At 43.0% G+C, this 9,067-nt stretch overlaps 1 long non-coding RNA gene across 1 annotated transcript; it reads left to right on the top strand.

Annotated features, from left to right (window-relative positions):
• The first annotated feature begins 541 nt into the window (after window positions 1-541).
• Window positions 542-6,916, top strand: LOC118500039. Its single transcript, XR_004902565.1, has 2 exons — window positions 542-698; window positions 4,481-6,916. It is a non-coding gene; the product is annotated as an uncharacterized LOC118500039 (long non-coding RNA).
• The last annotated feature ends 2,151 nt before the right edge of the window (window positions 6,917-9,067 follow it).

Genomic DNA, 9,067 nt, shown 5'->3' with positions numbered 1-9,067 from the left:
CACTCCAGGGTGGATTAGCTATCATTTCTAGTTTTGGTTTCTCCACAGTGGTGGGGGAACTTGATACTTTTAAATCTAAACTTTTACGATTCTTTCAATCTCTTAAAGTTTCCTTGCCCACACTTAAATGGATATCAGTTATATTCTATGTAGTGTTTTGCTTCTATGAAGTCTTTCCAAAGGATTTTGCTTTTTTGTAAGCACGACTCATTTTACACACTCATATATGAGATGTACACAGTATCCATTATGTCCTATAAATATAGTAAAGATCAGGTGTCATAAGCAGGTTTGGGAACAAATGCAATCAATTTTTGGTTAAGTATATAACTCATCTGGTGGGGTGGGGGATGAGAAAACAAGAAGAGTACCCTAGAAACAGTGAGTCTTCAAAGTGCTGTGGACATCACTCAGTATGTTCTAGAGAAGGAGTGGAAGCATCAGCTGGAGACACATCGGAAATCAGTTGAAAGCATCTACTGCACAATAATACAGAGCAGCCCCCATCGTAGGCAACCCAAGAGAGAGACAGTTCCTCTGTAGCAACACAGAGAAGGATTCTGATTGAGTTGTGTGTCTACCATGAGACTGGCCACTGCTACCAGGGACACAGGGTGCTATGAGAGCTCCACCTGGGGCACACTGAATATGAATGACACCCCTGGGGTTACATGCATGCTCGGCCCAGCAGCCCTCGAGTAAGTGCTCTAATTAAAAGCGGGCCTTGTAGTAGGAAATGGTAATGGAGAATTCTTATAAGGAGGCTACATTGTTTCCATTTTAAGCCCCTCCCCCCTTTTTAAGACTGCTTAAATTTTCTTAAGAGTAAAGAGTGTGAAATAATAATAATAACAACAAAATAAATGGCTACCAAAGATTGCGATATAATGATGTGCTAGGCAATATTGCAAGCATTTTATATAATTATTACTCCATTTGCCCTCTCTTGAATGCTGATCTCCACTGGACCACTTGTTGCTGCCTGGCCACCTTGCTACATACCCTGAGTTATCTCTTAGAAAACTGTCGTATACCTTCACAGCTGTCCTTAGTTCACCACCCCAACACCATCTTTACTCAGCTCATGAGCTTGCTTCTCATTTCACTCAGGAGAAAGAAGCTATGAGAAGAGCGCCAACCATCTCACATGCACACCTCTGCCTGCACCTATGTTCTCTGCCTACTTTCTTGTCACCAGGGTCCACACCCCATCTGCAGCAAAGCCCTGGAACCCAACCATCCCCCCTCACACACTGAAGGACTTCCCTCCATCAATTACCGTAGTTTTCAGACCATAAGATGCAGCTAGGTTTTGGAGGAAAATAGGGAAAAATTTTGAAGCAAAAAATGTGGTATAATACTTAATAACATAAATAACATAATATTTCACCAATGTAAATGCAAACAGAACTCAACAGCAGCATTAACAACCATTATTCCTCCCAAATTTGGGGGTGTGTGTCGTATAGTCTGAAAAATATGGTATTTTCTCTCCTTATCAATTTTCTCCTTAGTCCTTACCATTTCCCTTAGTATACAAGTCTGCTATAATTTCTCTAATCTTTGAAAAAGTCTCAAAAAACCTCTTCGACCTCATATTCCATACCAGTTATTGCCTCAGTTCTCTGTTCTTCTTAATGGAGCAAACTCTTGACAGAGGTATCTGTACTTGTCTCCAATTCCTTTCCTTTCCTTCTCCCTTGAACCCCCCACAGTCAGGCTTCTGCAACAGACCACTCTGACGATCATTAACTGCCAGTCCTCAACTTGTTTGATTTGCTAGCAGAACTGAACAAAGCCGATTATTCCCTTCTGCTGGAAACACATTCTCCCCTTTGTTTCTACAACAGTCTTCAGTTTTATCTCCATATCACAAACTGCTCTTTATTAGACTCCTTCATTAGTTGCTCCTCACTTAACCCCTAAACGGTGGGGTACCTCATTCTGAGTCCTTTTTCTGTCGATACTCAATCTCTGGATGGCCTCATGGATTTAGATATTAAATATATGTATAAACTGATCGCTCTTTAATTTATATATTCAGCTTTTATCTTTTCCTTAAATACCACATAAATGCCTATTCAATATCTCTGCTTGCATGACAATAGGTATCTCAATACAGTCAGTTCTGCCCTAACATTTATTTTGAAATTGTGAATTTGTTCCAACAGGATTGATACTTCAGGGGATAATTTGAGCCTGATATGAATTCCATCTTCGCTCATGCTCAATGCTGAAAACTGCACCTAAATCTCATAAGAACACACAAAGTCCACAGAAGCATGCTGCACCTACCAGCGCTTCACGTGCGTGCTATCCTGAAAGGTTGCATTTGGCTATTCTTTCCCTTTGTGACATTAGACAACATTCATTCAATGTTCCAAATATATCAAAGTGTCGTCACTGAAAAACACCAAACAATACACGCAAAAGGAGAGGTATTTGAATATTGAGGAGAAGCTTGAAGTAGCTTCTTAAGTGAAAGAATACAGTCAGTCTTTGCTTTGAACACCATCAAGTTAACTGAAATGTATGCAGATGGGGAGGAACCGTGTGCTTCTTTTGAGTGGTTCTGTGGTAACACATATCTCAGCAAGGACACAGTCCTGACATGCATGAGCTTTATGCACATAACACAGTGTCATGCAAAGCAAGGATGGCCTGTATGTGATGTCTCGAGCAAGGAATCCACAGTGCAGAGCATGACAGACAATGCCACAAAAATAAAGTCTTAAAAAGGCCCTTGTTGGAGCAACTTTGAGTGGTGTAGAGTCAACAGGAACAAGGCCTAAACACATTAAAGAAATGGAAAGATAGACATATGGATTGAAGACCAAAGAATGAAAATACCAAGAACACCATTTCTCCTAATCAAAGAGACAGCACAATCTATCTATACAACAAACTCCTCAAATGGAAATCTCCAATCACCATGTCCTACAAAAGTGACTTCTTTTCATACTATTAATTCTGAGGGTAGTGACTTCAAACATTGCTTCAGTTTTCAAATCCTTCAGCTGTTAGGTATATGAAAAAGGTGCAGAAAAATTTCCAGCAAGACAGAAGTTAATAAAAATGGTTATACATTGGACTAAATTTGCAATTTTGATGAAATGGGTATCCATTGTAAATGCATACCTTGAAAGACACATCTCAAAGGAGGAAAAGCTTGCCCCAGGATTCAAGGCTGAGAAAAAAATCACTTAACTGTGATGTTCAGTGCCAATGTGAATGGGGGGACTGTGGGGCCACACTCATCCACATCTGATGGTATAACTTTCTGTCCTATTTCAGATAGGGCTACTGTATTAGGTTTTGTAGAAACAGAACTAATAGAAGATGATAGATGATAGGTAGGTAGATAGATAGATAGATAGATAGATAGATAGATAGATAGATAGAAAGAAAGACAGAAAGACATAGAGAAGCTTCACAGTCTGCTCTTTGCTAGCTGGAGAACCAGGAAAGCTGGTGGTATAAGTCAGTTCAAGGCCAAAGGTCTGAGAACCAGGGGAGCTGATGGTATAACTCCCAGTGGGCTATGGTCTAAGAAAAGTCTGGAGGACTGCAGTGTAAGTCCCGCAGTACAAAGGCATGAGAAACAAGAGCTCCAATGGGTAGAACATGGAGGTCCAAATTCAAGAACAGAAAGCAAGAATTTGCTCACAAAGCTCACTGAAAGCATAAAAATGGTGTCCTCAGTGTGTGGACTTTAAAACATTACAAATTATAACATAGTCTTTGCAATAAAGGATTCACAGGTGCAAATCCTCCATGCAATTCCAGATGTGCCCTGTTAGTTATTCTTTAGCCATGGACTCCACTGATTTCAAGTACAGGATTGAGTCTGATATTCCAAATCAGGTCATCTTGCTTTTTGTAAAGAATTGTAGAAGTTGATCTGAGTCAGATTGTTCAAGACAGTTTCTGTGAGCTCTGGAGGAAAAGGCCCCTGGATGCAGCAGCAGCAGGTGGAAAACGGTAAGAACCAGGAGCCCACATTTTCAACGGTCCTGATTGTCTTTCCAGCCTCCCAAGGTCAATCTCACTGAACTCCGAGGCTTCTCCTCCCCCTGAGCAGATGCAGGGGGATGCAGAAGTGGAGCCAAGAGACAAAGGACCCTAATGGTTGTATTTTCCAGCAATTTTTTCCTTTTAATTCTGTGCCTTTCAGAAATTGCAGGAGTGACTGCATGTAAATGGACCTGTCTGGTGGATGTCTGATTACCATTGGTTTTTTTCAGGTTTAATCCATTAAGTGTCTTCCACAGACAAAGGACACAATGCTCCACAATGCAGAGGGTTAACCATAAAAAATAGAACACAACCTGAATGGGCCAGTGCAAGAAGAGAAATCTAAATAGCCTCCAATGGTAAAGGGTTCTTTGTTATTATTATTTTTTTTTCAGAAAGGAAACTAAATCAGGAGGCTGATGGCTTGTGCTAATCTTTTTTCTTTCCTTTTTTTCTCCTCCTTCAGGAAGGAAGCCATTCAGGCGACAAGCAGGCTCTTGTGCTTGGCTTCTTATCACTAACCAGAGGAGCCTGCGCTGGAAATGAGATTCAGAGCCAGCACCAGGAAAGGCTGTTTCCTTAATTGAGCGCCTCCCTTTTGAAGTGCTGTCTCCCTGGCGGAGCCTGGAGCTGGCTGGGTCCCCCTGGCTAAGATCACTGTGTGTAATCTCCTGCATGCCAGAAGCAGATGCTCCACGGCATGGAGCTTTTCTGACAGGCCTTTGATAAGATTTCTCAGTCCTCCATGTGCTGGGCAGGTGGAGGGAGGAACAGTTTTCAGAAAAGTCACTGATCAAAGGGTTCGAGAGCTTAGGTGTTCCGAGCTTTCCTGACACACACAGCTCAGTCAGGAATCTGCAGTTCTGGGGGATTCTCAGTGCCTTGATGGTGCTCCGCATCGTGTCCCTTCTCATGTTGTCTCCATAGGGGTAAGAACCAATTTTCTTCTGGTTTCTTCAATTAATGGAAATTGAATTTGTGTTTTTTGAGACTTCTTCATCTGGTTTGGGTCGTTTGGAGATACACAAGGCTTTCAGGAGCTCCTGTACAGTGTTCAGTGGATGAAGTAAATACCTCATCTTGGGTTGATTTGGGGGAAAGGGCTATTTTAAGAAGTCATCCAAGTTCACGTGATGTTGGAGTTAATTAAGCTTGGAGTCCAAATGTCCTCTGGAAATGAGGGTGATGCCAGACATAAGGACAAGATTGTCACGAAATTAGATTATGTAAAATGTGAGAAGCCCCTAGCAGAAATGTTCTGAAAAGCTCAGAAAAGTTTATTATTAGATTATTGTTTTATTATTTCCCTGGTAGGGAGGAGAGCCCTTAGCTGAGGGCTGGACTATCTAAGCCTCATGCAGGGACAACACTAAAGCCCAAAAGAGTCAAGGCTTTGTCAGCTGTTGCAAAACAATTGCACCTGGGTGGAGAAGCTACACCTGGCTTTTCAACCTTATGTGTGCTCTCCCCTGCTCTTCTGCCACCTCTCTTTTCCCACTTCCTACTCCGTGTTCTCCACACCCATCATCCCTTTCCTACCTTCATCCTTTTTCCCTTTTGACATTCTGTCTCCCACACTCAGCAAAATCCCCAAATCAGATGGATACAGTTGTGTGGAGTCTTTCTCTTCTGCCCTGGCTGCTGAGCTTTATAGAGAATTTCCTGTGCTCAGAATGATGTCACCACTTCCTCCTGCATTCCTGCCTCTATATGGCCTCAATTCACACTTGCTCCTCCAGTCCTATCTCACTTCCTCCCACCTTCTCAGCAGATGACTTGGTCTATCTAGTTACTGGGAAAATGGAGGCTGCCAGGAAGCGGCCCCTCAGCCTGCTTGCTGCCGCCTGTCTGCACACATTCCAATCACTGTATCCTCACCCAAGGCTGTAACCACCACCTCAGTCCAACCTAGGTCACTCTCCAAAGCTCTAAATCCATACAACTGCCCTCTGGACATGTCTGCTTAGATGTCCCACAGGCACCTCAAAAATTATGATCTTGTTAACCGGCTCTCCTATCCTCTTATCTCTCATATCAAATAGGTCATCAGAGACAGTTGTTTCTACCTCCTAATTTTCTCTAAGACCCTTCTTCAGCTCTCCATTCCATAGCCACTGCTTAGTTTGGGAGCCTGTCTTTGCTTCCCTAGGTCACTGCAATGGCCCCCAGCCCATCCTTCCATCTCTGGCCCTGCTGCACTCCCATCCATCCTTCCGTCCATCCACACTGCCTTCAGGGAGAACCTTCCCAACTCAGGCTGAGTAGACTTCCCTGGGGTCCTTGATGACCTCCTCTAGAAACCCACAGGGGTGGGTCCCTGCAATTCTTATAGGCCCCTAACCATCCCCAGTTACAGGTGGTTGGGTCGAAGGTCACTCGAGATCCAGTTCCTCTAAGAATTTACATTAAGGACACAGAAGATTCTAAATAGTCATGTCAGGACTTAAACCACATGAGTATTTTCTACATAATTTTAATTTTCTTCTTTTCCTTCTCTGTGGTTTCAAAAATAAAGAAAATTAATATTTTTGTAAGAAAGAAACTTAAAGAACTCTTTGCTGGTTTTAAAATAAAAACTCTCGAATTTGGTCTTTATACTCTCAAGTCAGTTCTCATTTGATTGCTTACTTATGCTAAGGAGGAAAAACAAATACACTATAAGCAATACTATTTACTCTTGTTGTCAAAACATTCTCAGGTCATAGGAACTGGGAATTCTTCCTATTAAATGTCTTTGCTGCTTTCCTTCTGTTCCTCCTCTCTTTCTGGCGGGCCTTGTGTTAAACCTTTGAATTTCTAGGGGGCAGTAATAGTGTTTGGTTAAAAGTCTGGGTTTTGGAGCCAAATAAATATAAATTAAAATCCTAGCTTTACCACTAACAGGGTGACCGTGGACAAACTATTTAACTTCTTTGTGTCTGTTTCTTCCTATGTAAAATAAAATATTAATGCCTAGGTCACAAGGTCATGGTCAAGTTTAAATGGCATTGTGTATATAGAGGCCTTTAACACAGATTAAGGGTGCAGTAGCTAATATTACAATAAATGTATTCTGTCTTAGCTTGCGGGGCCCTGCCATTTTCAGTGACCATTGCAGATCTCTAACCCATGGTTCCCCCTTCCCATGCTCCCCAGCCAATCCAGCATGTGTGCAGCTCTAACAGGCCCCCCTTTCCAGAGCAGGGGCTCTGAGGCCTGGGTATAGAAATATCCCTTCTTTCTCTGGACACAGTGGGTCTGCGTAGAGAATGAAGTAGGGCTTAAGCATTTCGGGAAATGGCTTGCGCTCCTGAACTAACATCCCAGGGAGAGAAAAGGCACACCAATACGGCCGTGCATGAGACAGGCCTCCGCCACCCCTCCAGCCTCACCTCTCACCCTTTTCCTACTGACTTACTGCCCTTAATCACACTGTTCTATTCGCTTCCATCCAGACCCCACCTGCCGCAAGGCCTCCCCTCCTGTCGCTTCCCCTGTCTGGAAAGTCCTTTTTCCGTGCTCCTACCTGGCTGGCTCCCTGTCTATATTCAGTTGTCTGCTTCCATGTCAGCCAGGCCTTCCCTGGGCACTACCCAAAGTAGCGCTCCTCCCCCCGCAGCCCTGCTCCCCTGCTTTGCATTCATGTAGCACTGATTGCTGTCCACAGTTATGTTCCTTATTTGCTTGTGGCTCAGGAAGGCAGATCTTTGCCTTGTTCATTGCTGGTGCTAAGTAGGATGCCTAAAACATCATAGGCATTCAATAGCTATTTGTCAGATATGTAAATAAAATAATAAAAATATTACAAAAAACACGTGAGCAATATAAGCAATCAGATAAAAATACATGGGTTTGGGAGAAATGATGGGTTTGCCCTCATAAAAACCAGTAAACAAACAGGAGAGAAATCCAAAAACAGGAGATGTCAGGGGAATGTGCTAGCCCTAAGACAAGTTTAGGCACTGGCTTAGAAGGCTGGCCTGACGGGAGTGGAGCTGCTCTTTTGAAGAAGAGGAAAGAATGAAGCGAGGGCAGTGGTGGTGAGCTCAGGCTGCCCTGTACAGGTCGGGTGCCACACAAAAAGCATCACATCTGAAGTGTCGTCATTCACAATGGGAAGTTTTCAATGAACACAGGGAAAAGGCAGAGTTTCTTGGAGAGTTTTACAGTGGAGACAGAAGGAAAGAAAAGAACAAGAATAAAATATTACCGTAGTACACATGGGTAAGCTGGAGAGTTGAGGAAGATGAAAGAAATAATAATAATGAGAATGACTGATTGCAGTTTAGATTTATTAAGTGTTTTCTGGATTAGGACAGCAAGGATTTAAGAATTTAGTAAGTATTAACTCGATTAACCCTCTACGGACTTTGTAAAACATACCTTGTTGTCATCGTTTCACAGACAAGAAAGCAGAGGCACATAGCACTCCAGTTACTTGTCCAAGGTCGCAGAGTGAGCAAGATAGCGAGTTACTGAGCTGAGATTCCAGTTCCAGAGCCCAAGCCCTGCTGTCCCTGAAGAAACGTAGGAAGTGGTAAGGGGCCAGGGAACAGTATTTCTAAGTCAACTCGCCAAGTTTATGTTTCTACCAGGTGCCCACTGAGGTGACCGTAATTAACCTCTTGCTGTTTCCACATTCACTACCTTCTTTCCCACTTCTGACTGCAACGCCCTCACTTTTCTTGCCCCACACAAAAATGACAATGACAATGATAATCACATGGTGAGCATCCCTTATATGCTGTCAGTGTTTTATGTGCTTGACCTGTGTTTGCTCCTTAAGCTTCATGAGAGCCCCCTAACAATAACTATTATTCTCATCCACGAAAAGGTAAGCTTCAGGGCCCTGGCTTACCCTGGCTGGGCAGCCCAGTTGGTTCGAACGTTGTCCTGTACATCGAAAAGCTGAGAGTTCAACCCCCCAGTCAGTGCACATACCTAGGTTGCTAGTTTGATCTCCAGTTGGGTTGTGTATAGGAGGCAATGAATTGAGGTTTCTCTCTTACATCGATGTCTCTCTCTCTCTGTTTTTCTTTCCCTCTCTCTCTAAAATCAATAAAAATATCCTCAA

This window comes from Phyllostomus discolor, chromosome 4 (genome assembly GCF_004126475.2).
Source record: "Phyllostomus discolor isolate MPI-MPIP mPhyDis1 chromosome 4, mPhyDis1.pri.v3, whole genome shotgun sequence".
Lineage (NCBI taxonomy): Eukaryota > Metazoa > Chordata > Mammalia > Chiroptera > Phyllostomidae > Phyllostomus > Phyllostomus discolor.
Note: the sequence above shows the minus strand (reverse complement) of the source record. Positions and strands in the feature narration are given on the sequence as shown.